Below are 23,798 nucleotides of genomic sequence, written 5' to 3'. Positions count from 1 at the left end.
TTTAGCAACCACATTAAGCAAGTAGCGGCTGACGCCGTCTCAGTGATGTACAGACGTAGGAGGATTGCTCGGAAATACTATGGGTTTTCGGGCCGTCAATTGTACATCGTGTACCGTGGTGTCTTTGAAAGCATGACCTTTTACGCGGCGCCCGTTTGGGCGCATAGGTTGGATATGAATAGAACACTTCCTCAAAATTTAAGGGGTGCCCAACTTAATTATATGTACTGGTGTTTTTAAAACAACCTCCTACGCGGCTACCATCATATTGGGAAAGGCACTCCCAATCGATATAGTGGTGAAAGTTCGGGCAGCCATGTAGAAATTGCGAAGAGGTCGGGAGGCCGAGGAACAGACCCCTGTGGCACACCCCCCCAAATGTCTGAAAACTCAGGGAACCGCTCTCTGTATCCACCACGAGAATTCTTCCAACACCATGGGAATGTTTTATTCTCAACGCCGTAATTGGCAACATCCGTCATTTCCCATGATGCACGCTGAACCAGACCCTTTAATATAGAGGCCGAGATACCATCGGGTCTAGGACTCTTCCTATCGTCCAACCTAAGTATCGCAGCGGAGACCTCCTCAATCGAAAATCGCCATCGCTCACAGTTTATCTTTTCATTATTTTGACTCTCACTGTCCTCGCAGGCAAAGGCTAGCTACCTCTCTACTCGCTTGTTCTTCCGTGAGAACAGGCAGGCGCCTTCCAAACCGCTTCATTACAATCTGGTACGCCCTCCCCTGGTAGCGTCAACTACTGGTCTTCTATCTTTTGATTTCGTAGTTAAGTGTCAATGTAAGTTTGTGCCGCTGATTCATAGGCTATACCGTCGGCCCATCTGAGTCTCTCTGTTTGCGATGCCTGAATCGCAAATGCATCACCGCTGGTTTCGTCTCATCTGTACGATCTTAGGTGACCACCAGTACACCGATTGATATCAGCGGTCTCTCCTCGGAATCTGATTAATGTCTGATTAAGTTCTGAAGAACTTCCGGTGTTAGATATCTTCCATCCCTGATCTTCGTTGATGCCTTCTCGACCATTATTGCCTCTTGTCGTTCTATGAGTCTAAAGGGCTTACCTTTAGACTTATAGAACCGATCTTTAGTCGGTCGCCCTGAATGTAGGTTCCATTATCTCACAGGATGAAGCTAGATGTTTGCTAGCCGTTTCATCTTCCAGCACCCTCCAGCGACACCGTGTGTAATCCCAGCCACCGTTCAGTAAAGACAGATCGAGAACTGACAAATGGCCTCTAGCTTCAAAAGTCGGGTTGCCGTCATTGTCTGCACAAAGTCTGCTAGTATCTCTCCCCGCCTATTAGTATATAGACTATCTTCCACAACTACTTTACAATTAAGGTCACCCATAATGATAACCTTCTTAACGGATCGAGAAACAACTTGTAATCTACCAATATGATCGTCATATAGTTGCAGATCTTTATTGGGACTAATATACACCCTGACAACAACCGCACTAGGCAACTCTACGGCTATTAGGCCACGTCCCCGATGAAACAACTTCCCACCTAATCTACCACTAACATTTTGGATAGCTACATCCCCGCCGCACCAGCCTACCATCCGCCTTTTGTGACTGCCTAGGATATTAACTGCTAGAAAGGTCACATGATTATCTAACCGCCGCCTATAATTTGAACCGAACCGTTTGACTTCTTCCCGAACATAAGGTAATTCTTAGTCATGAATTTCTTCGTTCCGTGCGAATCACGATGCTTCTGAAAAGTATTTCGCCAACTTATTCTGGAAACGTTGTACAATTTCACTGTTACTCTTGCTCGTATTAAATCTAAAGACAGACTGTTCAAAATCCTTTGCAAAGTATAAGTTGAGAATATGTTCATAGAATAACCATATATATATTACTTAATTTAGTTTCCCTTTCTGTTAATTTTTGAAAGAGTTTCACCTTTTGCTTTCTTTTTAATAACTTTCAGTAATTTTTCATAATAAATTTTATTTATCAATTTTTATATTTTACTTGCTTAAAAACATATGTATTTAACAAAGCAAAAAATAAATAAAAAACACGTTCAAATTAAACAAGATAATAAATAAACAATATTATATTATAATAACTGAACAAAAATAACTGCATAACATTACATGACTTGATAAAAAGTAAAAACCTACCAAACAACCTCACTATTTCATAACTATTAAATCGTTAAATGAGAAAAATATTATACTTAACAAACATATTTTACCTTATAAGATGACAATTTTACTTGTTTATTAAATATGTAGCTTACAAATTCAGTCGTATGAAAACGTAAAATAAAATTATAAATTTTAAAAATATAATTGAATAGGAATGATTCAAAATTACAACACTTTGAGATTTGATTTTTTTATATATAGTGTAAGTTTTGTATAAACACACATCCAAAATCGCTTTGTTTTCGAGTTGCAACTAGAGGAATATTTCGCTTCGATTTTTGTTCTAAGGATAAAGTGAAGCCGTAGTGAAATTCTTAGTGACCCAAATTAAGGGATTTGTTTGGTGTTTTATATATTTGTTGATCTGAAATATTAAATAAAACAGTTATCAGAACTAAATTTTACATAGATTCGGAGAAAATTATTTCAAAAATGGGAATTGAGAAAATGCTATTTTAGTTTCTTCTTCCTCTTAGCCATCTCCAATATATTAACAACGTATGCCTCTTCATGATATTTCCATTCCTCGTGATTTATTTTTACCTTCATCAAGTCTCCCTCCCATTCTTCTCACATCACCCACCCATTGTCTGTCCGGTCTCTCACTCCCTCTTTCTCACTCTCTCTCTCTCCTGCCATATATGGCTGCTATTCGAGAAATTTCCTTGCCCATTTCCCTGGTTCCATTCTTGCCACATGGCCTGCCCACCTCTATTTGCTTTTAGCTATTATTTCTCCGACATCCTTTACTACTGAGATCTTATCTAAGTATTCTTTTCTTTATTTAGTTTTACTTTCAACATCAACCTTACCATAGCTCTCTGAGTTTTCTGCATCTTATCTATTACTATCTATTATTGAATGGAAAGTGTTATTGCTTCCCAAATTGTTTGTAAATAAGTAATGATGTAAAATTTCATAAGGAATTAAACAAAATATATAATCAAACTATTTATAGATTACTACAAGATTATGTTTTAATGAGGAAATTTTTTTCAGCTATTAAATAAAACCTTTTTTCACATTAATATGGATAAAATTTGGTATTATTTGTAATAGAAATCACATTTTTCAACATCATTTTGGTTCAAAAATGTGTATTAAATACTAGGTTCCTGTAATTTTGTGTTATGATGTGCGCCGACTAAGAAGCATTTTGTTGCATATAGCTCACAGGACCCCGCGAATGAAATTTATAAAATGGTGTGAATTTTCAATTATAAAAATCGGATAAAATGTGATGAAAATTGGATGTGGATGATATAGAGAATTTTATTGTTTCAAATTTTTTATAAGTTGGCAAGTACTTATTTTTTTATTCCATAGGCGGTTTACGAGTATAACTATATTTCGACTCATTTTTGCTAAAAAGTTTCTTATATTCAGCTAATTTCTGTGATTCATATAATGAAGCAAATGCACATTAATCGCTGTATACCCATTATTATGTCAATCCAATATATTGATTTACATCAAAATATTTTTTTCTGTTTCTACAAAGTAACTGGAAAAAATTGTGTAATGAAATTCAAGAATAAATCTATTTTATTACTTTTTTCTCAGAAATTTATATTATTGAAATTTTATGAATGTATGCTATGTCATCATTTTAAATATTTTGCAGTAGGCCTCCCCCCTCTTAATATAAAAACAAAAAACATCTGACATTCACGCATTCAAAAATATTTTGCAAGAAAAAATAATAGGAAAAAAGATTAAATCCATTCCACTTTAGGTTAAATTTATTTTTTTAATTTACATATTCCTCGATGGACGTTATTCCCAGGTCAGGTGCAACCACAAGTTATCTGGATTCTTTGACATTAGATCGGGGATTCCTCAGGGTTCAGCACTGGCACCGGTACTGTACATAATTTTCATTGCGGCTATATAACCATTACCTCATTTATTGATGACACAGCGATCCTACCGTTGGTGAAGACTCTCGTCTGCGCGGGGTCTCGGGGAATCTTCAATCGGCTTTTTTAAGTGAAGAATAAAAGTAAATCGCAATAAATCGAGTCACGTCACGTTTGCGTTACGGAAGGATGACTGTTCCCGGGTCAACCTAGACGATCCTTCTCGGCATCTTGGCTAAGATTAAAGTGGATCAACCTAGACGGCGTTTTCATCGGTATTCTGACCAAGTACAGTACCTCCACCTTGTCGTCGCGTGACATAGAAGAACCATGTGAAAGTGAACAGAAAACAGCTAAACATCAAGTTTAAAGAGCTTTATTGGTTACTAAACAGAAATTCAGATTTGTCGCTGTCCAACAAACTTTTAATATTCAAGGTCATTCTGAAACCCATTTGATCGTATGGTATATAGCTTGGGTACGACGAGGAAGAGGAAGATTGAAGATATACAACGCTCCCAGAATAAGTTGGCGAGAATCATTACGCAGGTTTGCTCGGAACGAAGAAATTCATAACCATTTGGAACTGCCTTATGTCCGAGAAAAAATCAAATGAATCGGTTCACATTATTAACAACCGCTAGTTGTTCATATGTACGAGTACTGTTTAGGCTGAATCTCTTAGACAACGGTAGTAATGTCATGCACTCAAACGCCTTTAAGTGCTGGATTTGGGAGAGTCTGAGTGAGTGACTTGGGCGTGGACGACAGCTCTTAAGTGATAAGCATCTTCTCTACGACTGATGAAGGGCCTAAATTTCTTTCATAAATAAATAATGTTACTGTTTTCTTTCAATTTCCCTTTGTCTTGTAATATTATTTGATTTTTTGTTATTTTTATGGACTTTTATACTTTTTATGGAGTAAATCTGTTCAAGTGCATTTATGTAAATGTACTATTGTCTTATGCATGTATGCTTTACGGGAGATTCACTGGAAACCCCTCATAAATTCTACTTACTTATGGTTCCTTCTTGGAACCGATTGTAAATAAATGAAATGTAGTACAGAAAAAAAAACCATGTTCAGAATGAATTTTTAAAGAAAATAGCGTCTACGGACCAAAATATTTTGTTGTATTTTTCCTTTTTCTTTTTTATTTCGAAAATGGAACTAAGAATAGTTTTAAATTTTTATTTCCAGAGATAGAATTTTTAACTGTTATTCAGAATTGTATGCTTTGAATACTCAACTTAATAGAATTTAAGCTACTTACATTGATATGTTTTTAAACTTCCAGATAGGGTTTCTTTCCATCATCTTACAAGAGCATTTTTATTGTAATTCAATCACTTTTTTCTTCTTTTTTTTAACCTCCTGGACCACCGTTAGATATTGCTTCAGAGAATGAGATTAATGACAAATATAGCGCGTGAAAATGCCATGCCTGGCCGGGATTCGAACTCGGATTCTCCGAATGAAAGGCCGAGACGCTACCACTCGCGCCACGGAGGACAGCAATTCAATCACTTGGTACCTATTTTTATTACACGTTTCCTGCTGTTGAAAGAATAACATAACGGAGTATATTGTAATTAGGGTGTATGTATGTATGTATGTATGTTTGTTCCACCGTAGCAGCTTAACATCTGAACCTATTTAGATGTATGACCCCGCGTTGGAATTCTTACGTTACTGGGAGTGTCGTAGGTATATAAATATTTATTTTTTTTTTTTAAATAAATTCAAAAAATTTAAAAAAATTATACTGTATACAAAATTGTCTTTCGCACGCTCTATAATTATCCTAGATTAAGGAGGATGCTTGTCAGCAATGTTTCTTTTTGGCAGTCGTGTTTTTTAATTTTTAATATTTATCTCTTGTAATAAATGATTTCAGATCGATATGAATTTGGAAAGTAAGTAAAGTTTATTAAAAATGTTCTCATGTAACTTTTTTGCCATCTAGTATTCGAGGAATAGATGGTAATTTAGCTCGTCATAACAATAATAATTTTTATTAATATTATATAAATAATTAATAATATTGTAATTACATAAACATATAAAAATTATAAAAGGATATTATAATTTTTATAACCTAAAAAAATTACATAATTTTTTTAAGTATGATGTAAAAATTCACTTAATATTTTATTATCGTTATTTTAATTATTGTTTTTAGATAGTTATTCTACGCTGTAACTGCGTAAATTACTCCATGCTAAACTTAACACTTTTACTTTTTTGCAATAAAATCTAATTAAAAATGAAATCCCGCAAGTACATAAGTAAAACATAACTAAATTATATTCTTATTTTGATATAATACGCCTATTTCAACTTATATAACATGGTTATTTTACTCCGATAGTTGATATACGAATCTTTTAATTCGTAAAATTTCAGTTTTTCACTTCACGCACCGTACAGTACAATCTAATTCAAACATATTTTCTTAGTATTAAACCGTTGTTAATTTAATTAACTGATGGGTTTTTACCTAAGAAATTGTCTTCTTTAACATATGTTAAATCAAGAAACTTCTCGAATATATGAATAACTTTTAAATCGACAAATACAGGAAATTAATATTTTATAATTACTAAATATAAATTAAAAGGATTCATAAATTTACCTCTACATGCGCTTTTGAAGAGCAATTAACGAATTTTTATTAATGATTTTGAAAATATTTAGCGAATTAAAACTACGAAAAATTAAAAAGTTGCTATCATCCTGTCATGCTAATACCGGTCAGATGACTGAAATGTGTGAACGTTTTTTCCAGTGTAAATTTATTTAAATTTTAAATCGGATTAGAAAAAAAAAATCAGAAAAACCATGATGAAATTACTTATTTTTAAGAGTTTTTATAACATTAATTAACATTTCTTTAGTAAATCTTTAGTGTGTAAAATATTATAATTTTATTTATCCTCTAAGATAATGAAAAGCAAGAAGTAATTCAAATATAACCGTTGATTTCTAAACCAAGTATTCAAAATATTTTCCTTCTACAGCTTAATATTGCGCCAGTTGTGTAATTAATGTTTTGTGATCAATTTTTTTTCAGTCCAAGAATACAGAAATTTGATTGTGGTTTACGTTAGCCTACAGTTTCTCAGAAACAGAATTAAAGCTAAAAGTTTTCTTCTGAAAAACAGCTGTACAAATAAATATAGTCTGAACAATGTTGTACACTTAACATATATTTGTTGAACAAATATAGATATATTTGTTCAACAAATATATGTTAAGCGTAAATAAGATTATTTAGATATGTTTAGATATTATATAGGCAAGATTTCCACTAGTTTTAGTGGAAATTCTTCTTTCCTTCAAAATTATTTTACCATTTCTTTTACTTTCCCGTCTAGATAACGAACGCTATAGCAGAGTTATAGCTCTAGAAGGGAAATATTTTAATCCTTCCAATTTTGGCATATGCGGTTTTCGCCGGATCTTGACATTTTGACGCCTAAGAACCTAAAAAACCGGATGGAAATTTTGCGGGTGTCAATGTTTGTATGTACGTGTGTTCGGTGTTGGTCTCTAAATCACCTTATATCTCCAGAACTACAGGACCGATTTTGACTAAAACTGGTCATTGGTCTACAGTTATTCTATATATGGAGCATTGATTCCATTAAATTTTCAACTTAAAAGATCAAGGGAGTGAGGCTGTAGAGCAAGGTCATCCTCAGTATCTGAAGTTTTTGCTTAATTAAAGTCATATTTTTCTTAGGCAATTAAAAAATAACAATATCTGCAAAAAAATTTTACAAAATCGCTCCCCCACCCCAAAAAATTTCTACCTACTGCTATGTTGTGACGTCACAGATGAGCGGTAGAATTAAATAAATGAGTAATATTTAAGTGTAAAAAAGTAACTCGGTCTGGCTGGGTCTCAAACTCGATCACCCGGTTGACTCTGTACATGGTGCATTAAGCCTCGTGGCTACCCTAGTCTGCCGACCGTACAAGCGAATTAAGTTCTATGTAACTAGTGAAATTACACTAGTTTAGTTAGTGACGACTGTCGCCACTAGTAACGCCACACCCGCGCGAATTAAATACGATATGCGCGATCTCTTTAGTTAAAATAATTGAATTAAATAAGCGAAAAAAAAATTTTTTTTAATTAAATCATAAATATTTTAAAATAAGTTGCGTGTTTATATGTGTATAAGCCTTACATCAGAAACAACCCACAGTTATAGGACTTTCCTGGGACTCAACTTTAGCCGCGTGACGGGAAAGTCCTACAACTATGTTGTTACTTTTTTAAAAGAAATTATGAATCTATGTATGTAACATAATAGCGTTGTTAAAATGTGTTATTCAGCGGGAAAAACATTCTTAACTTTTTTAAAAACATTGTCCATTTTGAAGTAGGTGGTCGGAAACTGTTTTTTAAATACTTAAACAGCAGATTAAAATACTTAAATAATAATTTCAAAAAATTAACACACATACTTAAATAATTTTTTTTTAAATAATCTGTTAACAAACTTATGAAACATTGTAATCGCATTTCTGGAGTAAAAAGTTGAATAAAAGGGAACTTTTATGCGTAATTTGCAATAATTCCTACAGGTTTCATTCAAATAAATGAAACTCAGGACAAATTAGAAAAAACTTTATTTTATGTGGTCCAAAACTATTTTTTATTCATTTAATGATTCATAAAATATAACTTGAAAATTAAAAGTTTTCTTTTGTGATCCATGCTTATTATATAGTATATTATTGACAAGTATAATCAAGAAGTATTATAGTTCGGTTTCTTTTAACTACAGCAATTCACTTCATCGGCTAGTTTAAATGTATTTTTTTTTAAATCTTTAAATATATTTTAATTAAATTTATTTTATCAGTACATTATTTAAATGATGTTAACGATAAAAGTTACTCGGTAGAAAAACATAAATATGCCAGACAAATAGAAATGAACGAAAGATAAAATGAAATTTTCGCTCTAATTAACTGATTTCCTATGATTAATAATAACATTCATTATCAATAGAGTTTATAATTTATTAATATCATAACTAGTGGACCCGGCAATGCTTCGGTATTGCTAAATTTGAGGTTATGATTAAACAAATTTTCTATTATATTTTACATATATTATCTATTTCGTTGTTCTGTTAATTTCGCTGTTTCATTTCTTCTGCATTCTCTCATTCTCTTGGCTCAAACTGTGTCGACCAATATTTTATCGCTTTGGTCGCACTGTTATTTTTAAACTGTAAAAGTCTTTTCTACTTTATAAATATTAATATTATTATTTACGTTTTTTTACATTTTTGCAACTTATGAAAACAACGAAACGGACAATATTACGAAAACAATAAATTATACAATATTAATTTAGTATTAATTTTCTTTCTTCTTATGACCCCGGAATTTTTTTCTTTCTTTTTTTCATCCTACCCCCGGGCCGCTACAACAAAGCAAAGCTCAGCCCAGGGGGTTGTCTACTCAAACGGGCCTTCCCCCGTTCATAAGTCCGGGGGGCCTTCCCCCCGGGTTTATTCCCGGCCATAAGTCTAGTCCGACAGGTCAGCCCGCCCGTTAGATCTTTTCATTGCCTGCCTCTAACTCCTAGGGCGGGGTATCCAAAACCGATTATGTCGTTCCTGGACCCATCCGAGAAACCGGGACTCAATCTTGACGCCAATGCCTCTAGTGAGAGCACTCTGTGTAGGGCACTCACACCGGGCCTCATTTTCACAAAGGGATGAGGGAGTCCCAGTGCGTCATTACCGGAATGTTTAACACAGTTTAAACCTCACTAATCTCACTACTATATAAGCCATTAAAAAAAAGTATAAATAAATAACCTTAAACTACTTTTACTAAATTTAATGTCGTTGAATACACCGGGAGATGTCGTATATATCGATCGTTGTCTACGTCAATATCGACTTCCTCAGATAGTTATTACCTGACCAATATTTTGTTCTGGACGTATTGTTATTTAAACGTGTAAACTAATAACATGTTAAACACTTTCGGGACAAATAATAATAGATTGTGAAATTTTCAGCGAAATCGGTTAAGTGGTAGTATTTTTTGAGTTGCTAGGGCACACACAAAACGAAGATTATCTTTTATTTACATAGATGTTTAAAGAGAAGATTAATTAAAGATTAAATTTAGAGGTTATAACGTTCAATCTTACAGTACACTTGTTAATCGTGAGATATGATAATAATGTAAATAAATTATTTTGAGGTAAATTTAATTACGACCGCTACTATTTAAAAATAAATTTAAAAAATTGTCTATTTAATAACTATGCGGTCTTTTTAAAGTTTCCCATTACTAGTTAGTTAATCACGAAGTGCTAAAATCACGATTAGTAATTCGTGGGAAATAATGTAACTTGCACAACCTGCAGGTTATTCAATTATATTTCCCAAACGCAATATTTTAATTTGTCAATTTATATAGTTTTTCTAACGCTGAATTTCCTTCCAGCTTTAGTTAATAATTTCATTGTTATTCTTATTATATATTTTTTTTAATTCTTCTATATATTTATACATTTATGTAAAATATTTAAAAAACTTAAATTATGAAAATGTATAGATTAAATTTATATCATAACACATAAATAATTTTTAAAATTAAATCTGTTAAAATATAACGGATCAGTAGCATAATTACATTTGAAATTATAGTTTAATTTATATATTCATCTTTAATTAAATATTATAAGTATATGCATACATACTAAATAAATCATATTAAAAATTAAATGGGGTAATAAATATCTTAATGAACAGGTCTGACTAGTAAAAAAATGAAAGATTACTTTTTAAAAATCTGTTATTTTTTCAGAGATGAACTTCGACAGTAAAAATATTTCAGACAATCCAAATTTTAGTTAATTTGATATTACATGGATTTGTAGAAGGTAAAAATTATAGAGGAATAAATTACGGAGTCCTCAAGAACCGTTTACAAAAATTTAGAAGTTATATCTGTTCAGGTGAGTTTGAAGATTAATAACTTGCTCTTTTTTTTTTTTAATGATCATATTGGATCACTTAAGACAAATTTATGTTAGTTTTCCTTCTGACTTTCTTCGGTAGCTTGGACTTCTGTATTTTCCAATATTTCTTTAGATTATCGGATATGATCTTTCTTAGTTCGTCCGAAACCCTTACATTTCGGGTTCCTTTGTCTGTAAATAAATATCCTGTTTTTAGAATTCTATTGATTTTTGGTTTATCATTTGCGTCTTCAATTTAATTTTAATGACGGATATATATATATAATTTTAGTTTGTTTTTAAGATATACGGAAGTCATTCCGATCGTTTGAATTTCGTGTGTGTAAAAATATCTTTATTCGGGTTTTTTTTAGGGAAATTATCAAAATATATTTGCGTCCTTCTTTCGACACAGTCCCCCGTCACTCAGTCCACTGAAGGCCTTTCGATGCTAGTGCCGTTCCGACTAGCAGGATGATGGGGCAACCCACTGGGTTGGTCTAGCGGTTAAACTCGTCATCGCAAATCAGCGATTTGAGAGTTCAAGTTTCAAATCTTAGTAAAGGCTTTTATAAAGATTTGAATACTAGATCGTAGATACTACTGTTCTTTGGTGGTTGGATTTCAATTAACAACACATCTCAGGGACGGTTGACCTTACAAGACTATATTTCATTTACATTCATACATATCATCCTCATTCATCCTCTGAAGAAATACCGGAGGCTAAACGGAAGAAAAAAAGGAATGATAGGACGCTAGTTTTGTAGTGGGACCAATGCACTGTATTTTCAGATGGAGTCATGTATGGTGGCTGCTGATGGCTGATTGTCTTATGAATAGAAATTCAGATTAACTGATTATTGTAGTCTACAACGTAATAGTTACAGTACTTTCTTATCTCCACACTTAATGAACAAAATACCACTTCATTTCCTTGGTTGTAATGCCTAAATTCTTAATTACAGTTCACGGATTTCTTAATCGGCTTTCAATATGAACAAACCGGTTTTTCTTTTTAGTTTTAAGAATAACAATTCTTGACAGAATTAATCGAATGATGAGTGATAATTGGAATATTGTTGGTCAAAAAGAGTTGAAGTTAAACGAAGATAATCGTAAAAGATTACTTAGCTATTAGACAATTAAAAACATATTTTTTTAAATTATCTTACCTCTTCCGCAGGAGTGAAAAGTTCTTTTAGGTTTAAATATAACAAAAATATATACATTTTTTAAAGTTTTTTTTTCAGTTATTTCAAGAGAAATTTCATTAATGAAATTTGTACTTGATAAAGCAAAGTGATTGGTTAATAAATTAAGATCACCCTGGAATTTTATCGTTATTATGTTACAAATTAAATCATCAAACATACCAGCAAAGATTTTACACATTATTGCCAACTGGTGTGCATATCATTTATTAAACAGTCGTAATCAGTATCTGTAATTGATTTAGTAAAGATAAATAAAAATAGAAGAACAAAAAAATAATGAAAGTTTATGAAGCAATAATTTGCGCTGAAAATTTAGAATAATAAAATAATAACTGCTGAAAACTGAAAAAGTGTTGAAATTTCCTGTGAAGAATTCAAACAAAATTTAAAAGGAGAGCTTCAATTATCAACTAAAGTAGAGGAAGACTGACAAAGATCTAATTGTTATATGAACCAGATAACTAAGATTCTATTGAATAAGTCGAAATTGGATCATTTACATACAACTAGGAAATAGGAGAAATGAAGAAAAGCATCGAACTAATCAAATGATTAATGATGAAAAAGAACTATTTTTCAATTTCTTTCTTTAAAGAATATATATTATAATTTACTAAATCAACCTGTCTTGAACTATGACTAGTTCGACAAAATTCAGTTTCCTAACGGCAATCTGTAAACAGTTTTTTAATAGAATTTCCCAAGTCGTATGTTATATTTTCATGTTTCTAATAATGTTTAACTCTTAATGTTTATCTATAACAGAGAAAGTAATAGTTTTTAACAATTTTTTCTCCTTAATATCAAATAGTAGCCTAAAAAATCATAATAATTTTTGAAACCGATTTCCACACAGGTGGTATAAGATATTTCAGTTTTCCTTTTTTCTAAAATCAAGTTCTATAAAAATGACTTATTTTACTTCGGATATAAAAATAAAATTTTATAATCTAAATTATTTTGCTTTTTAGCCTAATGTTTGTTTTATCTGTTAAACCAAAAAAAAACTTTAATTTTATATTGTTATTTACATTATAATGTAATTAGGAATTACATAAACTGTATTTTGTGCACAGATCACGACACTGTCGACCACATCTTGTTTTAGTGCCCTGCATGGGAGGAATATAGAATTCGTGCAGGGATTCCCGGCTTGACACCTGCATCCGTACTGACTCACATAATTGCTTCTGCAACCCGTTAGGATGCTTTCAGAATCTTTTCCCGGACCGTACTTCAAACTAAAGATGATGCGGAGCGGAGAAGGGGCTTCTAGCGGGAGGCGTTGGACAGCCTTAGCTGTGAGGACTGGTACGCCTTAGTGTGCCAGCCCCGATCATCAGTTGGAGACTCGTACATGATGTTACTGCTATGACAGTTCCGTGTCGTGATGATTTTCAAAAGCCAACATTCAATAAGGGGGAATTAAGATCAGAGTTCTGGTGGGGGGGATCCTCTTGAGGAACCCCTCATTTGAGGTATAAGACGGAGACAAGAGCGAGACCCGGCCTTCGGCGGAGGTTGTAATATTGCTGGATCCGGAGTCTCCTCGCTGAGGGTTAGAGGCTGGCACAGTATAAAAGATCCAACCGGCAGGCCGACCTGCCTGGCCAGATGTACAGTTGGTGGGCGGGAAGGCCCGTTAACAGAGTCAAAGGACACTCCCCTGGGCTGAGTTATTAACTCAGCCCAAAGCCAGGGTTAATTGATTTCTTAGATTTATTTTTTCCCCCGAATAATGAAGATTTACTTTGAACTGTATTTTAATGTTGATTTTTTTGTTGTGGGTCCGGTCAAGGAGAGGGGCATAATAAAAAATAAAAATAAAAAAAGGAATTAACAATTAAATAATTAAATAACAGTTATTTTTATATTTTATGTTTATGTTACAAAGTGATTAGAAATTATATAACAGTTATATAATTGTATTATCAAACAATGTAATTGTATTAGTTATAACCTGAAATTAAGTAGTATGTTATAGACCTAATTAATCTGCACGCAATGTAGTTTTTATAATTATCAATCATTTACTTAAAAGCGTATCAATTTTTTTTTCGTTATGAAAGAACGAGCATCAACACCTATCTATGGTCATCAGCTGGTGGAAACTGGTAGCGCATGAAAAGTGCAATGCCTGACCAGGATTCGATCTTGGGATCTCAAAAAATGCTGACAATATGCTACCTACTCAGCCTCGGAAGTCGGCCGTGGCTGATTATAAAAATAAATAAAATTCTATTTTATTTTTATTACAGTAATATTTTATTTTATTTTTAATTTTAATAAAATTTAATATTTCGTTTCAATTTAGGAACAGCGATTAATGTATTATTGTGGCAGTGTTCAGTCTATATCGCTTAATATTAATTTTATTAATAGCGGCAGTGTTAATCTAACTCTGGTAACTTAATGAGTTTATTAAATGCTTAGTACTATTTATCATATTATCCACTAAATTTTATGTACAATTTTATATTGTAAATATTTATATTTATTAAATATTGATGAATATTTACCAAAATGTATATAGTTTAATAATAAAATTAAATTACTACGACATTGTTTTTATGGTGACTAATCTTTTTTTCTATAGTAATTAATTTTTTTTACGATCTTTATATCCCAGGCAAATTGACAAGAAAAAAGGAGCAGGTTCTTGATTCAACCTATGCATTTTTTATGCGAGTATATTGGTTGAAGGTTTTTTCACGACTAAACGCATCGATTTCGATGATTTTATCTTATAATTTATTTTATGAGCGAACAACCAGTTAAGGTATTATTATATCAAGGAAAAAAAGAAATAAAACCGTCAACAACATAATTAAAAAATTGTTAAATTTTTTAAAAATTTATAAAAATAAAACAGATAAATAAACACCAAAAAACTTTTACAACTTGATAGTAAAATGGAAACAAATTAAAGGAGTAAGGAACTACTACGCCCTCTCACAAAAACAGATAAAAATATAGATATCGTGTTTTTAAATCAGCATTAACGGTAAAAAAGATAATAAAATGCAGGGTAGTTAAATCTCAGTCAATAATCCAGCAGTTTTTAAAAATATAATTTATTAATTCCATCATATTTTCATCTAAGACATCGCCAGTTATTAATTCTCAACACAATGCAAAGACAAATATATAATTTTTTCTGGTGATCGTACAATAAATTTCTTCGAGATAACATAAGTAGAAGATTTCTAACGACTATTTACATGGGAATATTGATGATTTGAGATATTTATACGAGTATACTATTATATCATAACTTCGTATTGGCCGAATTTTACATAGAGCGTAAAATTTTTTTATTATTATTATCAGACAGAGTATACTTCAGAAAACAATGAATCTGTCCAGAACGTTTCTTCTTTTTCACACAAATTTCATCTTCAACATCTTCACAAACAACAACTAAAGTCAATTTATAATTTACCAACTCTTGCATGTCGCAGAGAACATTTGGATCACTATTTTTTCATAAAGTATTACATGAATTAAATTCTGCGCTAAATGAAGTTCAGCTATGTATTTCCCTTCGCAGTGTTAGAAGTTTTTGTTCTTTTATTTATAATATATTCTATTTTTCCGACAGAAATAAGTACTATTACTACACAAGATAATTTCAAGAGAATAGATTTTTCTAGCCAAAGAAGAATTTTTTTAATGATCTAAGAAGTATATATTTTAAATGAATGTTAAATAATTATTGTAAAACTTAGTTCTACCTCAACCTTTAAATTGTTTTTTTTTTTTCATAAGCTATATCTTGATCTTGTGTCGTTTTTGTCTTGTAAATAAATTATTATTATTATCATCATCATTTTCATGGTAGTAGGAATAAAAGTAAATAAATAGTAATTATATTAATCAAAAGTAATTATACGGTTTAGTAATAAAAGGTTGTCTAATGATTAAGTTTTTACCAGGTCTTACATCGATAAGAAAATTTTGTCCTTCAACGAAAAAAATGCAGTCGGGGGCTCCGAATAGTAATTGTCCTGTATAGAGTCCTAATAGTAATTATTCTATAATAAAGAGCCCCCGACTGCATTTAAATATTTGTTGGACACAAAATGTTGGACAAAATTTTCTATGTAAGACCTAGTGAAAACTTATTAGACAACCTTAAATGCCTGCTATTTCTACAACATAAAAACTACATTTAAACAAATTAAAACTACATGAAACTTGATAGGTCATCCATTATTTTATTTATTTAAATATTGCATAACGATGTTTATCCTTTATTTCCACACCTTGGTTTCTTTTTTTTTAGTTCGATTTATTATTTTTTTAGTCCAATTTATTTATATATTTTTATTTTTTGGCAGCTGTAATTTTTTAAATTTTATAATTGTTTTTATTATTCTAAACGTTGGTAACCAGTCATTTAAATATTCTCATTTTTTTACATGTAACGCGCACGCGCATACACACACACAAAATACACTCACATAGAGACTACTTCTGAAATCTTAAACACCTCAGAAATATTAAATATTATGTTCTATTTTTAGAATAACACAATATGGCATTCACAAAATCACATTCAGTTTTCCATTATAGTAGATAACTTTATTTTTTAAATAGGTATCAAAGAATTATTTTAGGAATTTTCAGATAAAGCACATTTATTAGGGTTTTAAATATGATAAAACAAAAAAAAAATTTTACATTCTTAACCAATTTCTTATTTCTTCCTTATCAAATCGTTTAGAAATTCATAGTCAAGGTTGAGCCGCCGGCGACGGTGTACGCTGGCGGCTCAACCAACACAGCCACTGTTACTGTATGTGACGCGACTGGCTGCACCTGCCTTCGGTAACTTGACTAAAAACACAAAATTAAAAAAAATTGACAGCGACGGGAAACTCCAGTCACCATGTAGCGCGGGTGAAGCCGCAACAGGAATGCTTGCTAGTGTGTATATATATATTATATAATTAATTATATTATATATATATATATATATATATATATATATATATATATTAAATTAAATGTAATTTAAGTTTATTTTCTTCTTGATTGGATAGAATTAAATATAACAGGACATATTTTAGTTAAAAATATTATCTTTATTAATCTCTTGGGTTAACCAATCAACTATACAAATTAAATACACTATGTTTCACTTAGAATTCTCTAAGCTTCCTCACACCAATTCATACACACATCATAGAAAAATCTCTTACATACTCTTATTAAGAAATTAATAAAAATAATATTTTTAACTAAAATATGTCTTGTATTATACATATACTATAATAATGTTCAGTGATACTTTGATTAGAGTACTTTTGATATTACCAATAATGTAACATTAGTTTTTGGTACTGTTCCACAACTAATTATAATCGAAAATCATTATTTGTAAAGAAATATCTTTATTTAAAATTTTTCTTCATTGATTAAACTTTGCTGCAAAGTCAATTTACTACTTACAGAAATGTTACTATAAATATCATTCCATTTAATTTATAAATAAAAGTTTTTTTTAGTTTTTTTAATAATGAAAGCTTGGTTCTTGAACAAAAAGATTTTTTTTTAAACCTAAATCAATATTAAAATTTGATTTGTTTTACATCAAATATAAAGGTTTATGTTTACTTTTAAATATTAAACCATTTTTTACTGATATCAAGTTAATTCAATTTATCAAATATTTATTAAATTTTTTGATAAAAATTTTTAAATTATTTATCAATAGATATTAAAATACAGATTGCAGATCTGCTTTACACTTAAAGATTCAACTTCTTTTAAATACACAGATTTAAAGATTTGATGATAAAACTGTAATGTAATAATAATGATGATCAAGGCTAAGTAAGCCTTGATTTTAAATATTAGTAATTTATAAATCTTTCATTATTTTTTTTTTTTTTTTTATTTAATATGTTTAAATTAAGTTCAATCTTAAAAACACAATACAAAAACACTCCAGTTTTAAATTATAGTAAATAGTTTGTTAAATAGTTGTTATAAATTAAACTGGTTTCGTACGTTAAATTATTTTATTATTCCAAATTAATAAATGTAATACTTTTATTCCATCATAATAGCTTTTCTTATTTTTATAAAAAAAAAGATAATTTATTTTCGAATATAACAAAAAATTCTTTATTATTAAAAAAATCAAATCTAACTTAATTTATGTTGAAAATAAAAACTTGTAATTTAACTAATACTTTTTACAATTAAACTTTTCATATTACTGTAATGTTAAGTTGTAATGCATGTATTAAATATTGTAATGTGTAAGATATACATTTACTTATTATAAAATTACATTTTTACTTTCCCGGCTGCGGCAACATACTGCTATAGCTGCTATAACGGGAAAGTATACAGACAGATAAAAAAAAACTTTTTTAATTTTTGTGCCTTTTTAAGGAGCCGTTTAAAAAAATATTAATAAAAAAATAAATTGTAAATAATCTAGAAAAAATGTTTTATACAATGCTTCCCAGTCAAAAAATTTGTTTTTTCAAACGAACAATACGTACTTTGGTTGGCATTTAGTATTATAGCTCTTGACCCCGTCGACCGTTTTTCTTCAAACTTGTTAGACGGATACTACATTCGGAGGAAAATGAGATTTTTTCTGTATTTAATTTTTCAAAACTTGAAAAAAGGGAAGGGTGTGTTTTGATCGAAATAAAATTTCAAAACTTTACTGGGCACTTTAGCAAAATATTTTTCTTAAAAAAGTTGAAGTTCTTTGTATGAAGATTACAAATTACAAAAAGAAGTATTTAATATTCAACCCCCTTCCCAAAAAATGCTCTTTATATATTTTTATTCTTTTAGCTACACTTTACTTCAGAAAATGAGTTAATGGGAGTTTTTGCATCTAAATTTAATGCTTCGGTAGGCCTTCGAAGCACTATAAAACGTTTCACCCATTCTCCAATAGTCTGTGGTAACAAAAAATATTTTTTAATCTTCAAAAGTATTATTTTAAATTTAAAACCATCTCTCAAGTTACCTATTGCACTTAAAATGTAAAAATGTTAATTTTTTTGACTAGTATTTCTTGAAAAAAAAACATTAGCTAAAAATGTCCATATCTTTGTTGTATCGTTGTATTTTTTAAACAAATTTTAAATGTTCTTTTTTTTAAATTTATTATCCCCACTTAATTAATTTCACCCGAATGACTACCCTTGAGTAGGGAAACCCTCAAAATAAAAACAACTTTCTTGCGTAGCTAGATAAGTATACAATTCATAGCCGGCTAATATTAAGAATACGTAACCTCTTTTTCGTGAGATGTGCAATCAGCCCTGTAGGCTAAATTAAAATTTGAAATATAAATACTTTAGTAAATGATAAAATATTGATAGTCGTTCATATTTACATATCTGGGTCATACTAAATTAATTACACAAAAATTAATAATCTGAGTACGTAAATTGAAGCCTCTCTTATAGGTTGCAAAACTACCATTACGGTTGTAAAAACTGAAATGAAATGTATGTCTCTAAAAAGTAGAATAGCCTGTACAAAAAACTTGTTTATGATTTTTATACGGAAAGCTTTTAATACTGATAAATACATTTTTTAAGATATTTCACATATAGATGGCTATGCAAACCGATCGACCTCATTTGGAAATTTTTTCAATTCAAAAACAAATTTATTTTTTTCGATAAATATTAGATTTAAAGAATTCATAATTGCAATTTTTATTCTCAAAACCTTATTTCGTTATTTTTCGTTGAAAATATATTGTACTTACATTTAGGGTTCTATAATTATATTTTTTCTTTAAAATCTATATTCTAACATATTTTTAACAAAATAACGACTTAATGTTATAAGTTTTCTCGCTTTAAACAATATCTCCATATGACATTAAATATTAAAATAAATTGATATAAACAAATTTAATTAAAAAAGTATTTTAACAAGCTAATATGTATAAAGTTAAAATGGATAGTTTTTCGACAAGGAATAAATCCTAACTTACTCCAGTTGGTAAAATAATCTTTTAATATTACAATTTTCCAGTTCGGAAATTTGAGTTCTACTTGCCCTCATTTTAGTAAAGTTATTTAAATAGCTACCCTAAATCAGTGCCTTTATTTAATTAACAACAGTAATAATAATAAAAAACCAAAAAATATATACATACTTTTTTCAATAAAAATATAATAAAACTGTATTACCACTGAATCATATTCATAGTATGATCGTTGTAAATATAAATTGCAATTTTAATTTGAATTCTGTTCAAGTGATTAAAAAATATATATATATATATATTTAAATTAAGGTAAAATAAATATAAAAATGAGTTAAATATGTATTCTTATTTATTAGAAAGTCATTAAACGATTGGAAGCTAAAAGCATGAAATAATACTGCCACCGGTTCCTACTGAAATATACTGTTGAGATCAAATTCCATCATTCTTTATAAAATACCTCTAGACGTTCTTTCTTTAGAAAGGTTACCTTTTTGGACATTATTTTCTGGAGGCTTTATTTAAACACAATTAGGTCAGCCCAACATAACCTACCGAAATATTTACATTCCACTAGCCTGAAACTTATATGAGCTACAGGGAATTAAGGGAAATTACATATAAAAATTAACAACGATTCCTGCTTATAACATTTTTAAGTTATTTTAAATTAATTTATTTAATACTGTAAACACTGCAAATTTTAAATCATTTTCTCAAATTAATTATTCTGTATAATTTTTCATAAAATTAGTTATTTACATTATTTCATTTAAAAGTATTGTACAGCTAATCATTCATAAAATGTATTAAACTTTAATCAAATAATTATAGTATTATTATTAAATATATAAACAATTAATTAAGTTACCTGTATTGGTATAATCCAAGAGAAGGTAACTGACAGCGTACGGAGTTCACGCGGCGGACTGTAACTGTGTTTATGTGTTTGAATCCTCGTGGTCTGTGCCGAGTTCTCCCTCCTTTCCATCTATACGATCAACTATGGTTAACCAAATTCTACCGACTAACTTGAACTGTAATACTTAAGAACTTAACGCGGTATTGGTAGACAGTTATTACTGACAAGTTTTATCAATTCATTATTTAATACTTTGACCTAGAAGTTATAACTCAAAGCTTGTTTACTACAACACTTTTAATATTATATAGTATTAATTTATTTACATAAATCCTACAAAAGAGAAATAGAATGAATGTAGTGTTTACCATTTTATAAAGTAAAAAATAATCAACTACCACCATAAAAAAATATATTACCCAGTCTCCTCAATCATCATGAAAATTCAAATGGGAAACGTAAACAGGAAGACTTTACTTTATCCCAATAATAATATAAGAAGACGAAAATTGTAAGTTTTTTCTGCATAATTCATTAGGTTTTTAAATTAGCAAACAAGAAATTAGATTGTCTGCATAGACGATTTGAAAATATTTTTTTAATTTTTAACGTAATCATTACTTAGTATCAAATTGTTTAAGTAATGACATAATCTGTTGTCATTCTGGTATTTTTAAAGGGCTTTTGTACAAATATTCAAGAAAATTAGTTGGGAAATATTTACGGTAAATAAATAAGCTCTGCAATAGCGCTACAGGGTAAAAAATATAAGAAGTCCCTTTCCACAGAGCCTTAGTTCACGCTCTGTAAATCTCTTTACGTCTTTTTTTGCACTCTTTTTCTTATTTTTGTTTTAAGACGCTGGTTTATCGCTTTTAATTTCTTTCAAACGCTTTTATTTTCTACAGACTGGAAATTTTTTTACACACATATATATATATATGTGTGTGTGTGTGTGTGTGTGTGTGTTTGTGTGTACTGTGTGCGCGCGCGCTGCTGTGTTCACTTCCCAGAATAATCTGGAAAAATATTTAATTTGGAGGATAACAATAGTTTTGTAAAAAATAATATTTATTTTATAATATTATTATTAACTAATTGTGCCGATGTATGTTTGAATGATTTTCATTATTTCATTGTAGAGTGGATGTTTTCCATGATCCTATTTGTATTATTGGGACTAAGTTTATCAAGGTCGGACACCATCCATCCTACAATTTTAGAAAAGGGAATTATGTGAAGTTGTATGATCTGGTTCTGAACTCCGATTGGCATAATGTTTTACTTTCTAAGGATGTTAATTCTGCTTTTGCCAGGTTCTGTTCAACTTTAAGTTGTGTTGAGGATTGTGTTCCTCTGAGGAAGCCTCCAGCTCTTAATGTGGGTGGGAGACTGATTACTGATATAAAAACGATGAGTGACCGTTTTGGTATTTACTTCGAGTCGGTTCATCAAGATTTAGCTCCAATTTTTGAGATGTCTGTCTCGACTGATTACACCTTGAATGGCTAGGTGTTAACTGTTCCGTTGATTACTGTGGAGGGAACCCATTACGCTATTAATTGTCTTAATTCTGAATCGGCCATGGACTGTGGATTTATACCTGCATTTGTGGTATAGAATGTTGCGCCAGTCTTGACATCATTATCAACTGGAGTTTTGCTGTTGGGACTTTCCCCGACGAATGGATGGTGGCAGTCGTTACACCTATTCCAAAGAAAGGCAAAAGTGGCGAACTTACCAACTTTTATCCAATTTCATTGTTGTGCATCCTCTCAAAGATTTTCGAAAAGGTAATGTTTGAATATATTTACTGTTACATGGAGAAATTTATTAGCCCTTGCCAACACGGCTTTATGAAGAATCGTACCACTTCAACCTATTTATGTAATTTTATGTCGTATATTGCGCCTGCTATTGAGTCACAGGGTTAGGTTGATGTTGTATATCTTGACTTCAAAAAGGCGTTTGAGAAGATACCTCATTATTTACTCTTAATGAAGCTGAAGAGTTACAGTTTTTCTTCTGCTCTGATTGGAAGAATTGGATCGTATTTGTGTCGTCGTTCTTTTAAGGTGAAGCTTGGCGGGGTGTATTCTGACCTCTGCAGAATTACTTCAAGAGTGCCACAAGGCTCTAATCTTGGCCCGTTATTCTTTTTTATTTTTTCAATGACATCTGCAAAGATTTAACCTGTCAGTTTCAATTATATGCTGATGATATTAAGATTTATTTCAATATCACATCACTTGAAAATCATCTGTTTCTGCAAAGGTGCTTTGATGGAATCGCTGAGAGCGGGCTGATAACAATCACATGCTATTGAATATTTGGAAGACTGCCATCACTATCTTCACACGGAAAACAAACCCCCTCATGGTTCAGCTACAAGTTGAAGTCAAATGTAATAAAACGTGAAAAGACCATCTCTAACCTTGGTATTTTGCTGGAAGCGAGGTTGCTTCTCAGTGACCATGTTGAGAAATTGTGTCTAAGGCGCAACGGAATTTGGGCCTCATTAAGTGGATCTCACGTCACTTTAACCGGATAGAGATCTGTCTTCTTCTTTACAATGCCTTGGTCAGATGCTATCTGAAGTATTGCTCTGTAATTTGGAACAGAGATAGAGTCCAAACAGATGGTCTGATTGAGTCTGTAGAGAAAAAGTTTATTAATTGGATTA

General features: G+C 30.6%; 1 protein-coding gene across 2 annotated transcripts in view; it reads right to left on the bottom strand.

Moving 5' to 3' along the window:
* The window catches only part of LOC142321006 (phospholipase B1, membrane-associated-like), a 217,256-nt gene extending 196,019 nt beyond the window's left edge, over positions 1–21,237 (bottom strand). For both annotated transcript variants that reach the window (XM_075358998.1, XM_075359000.1), the window contains exon 1: positions 21,125–21,237. The gene's annotated coding sequence lies outside the window, so the exon portion shown is untranslated. The remainder of the gene's footprint in view (positions 1–21,124) is intronic.
* Between the last annotated feature and the right edge of the window lie 2,561 nt (positions 21,238–23,798).

The sequence above is a fragment of the Lycorma delicatula genome, chromosome 3 (genome assembly GCF_047948215.1).
Source record: "Lycorma delicatula isolate Av1 chromosome 3, ASM4794821v1, whole genome shotgun sequence".
NCBI lineage: Eukaryota > Metazoa > Arthropoda > Insecta > Hemiptera > Fulgoridae > Lycorma > Lycorma delicatula.
This window is presented reverse-complemented; position numbering and strand designations above follow the sequence as displayed.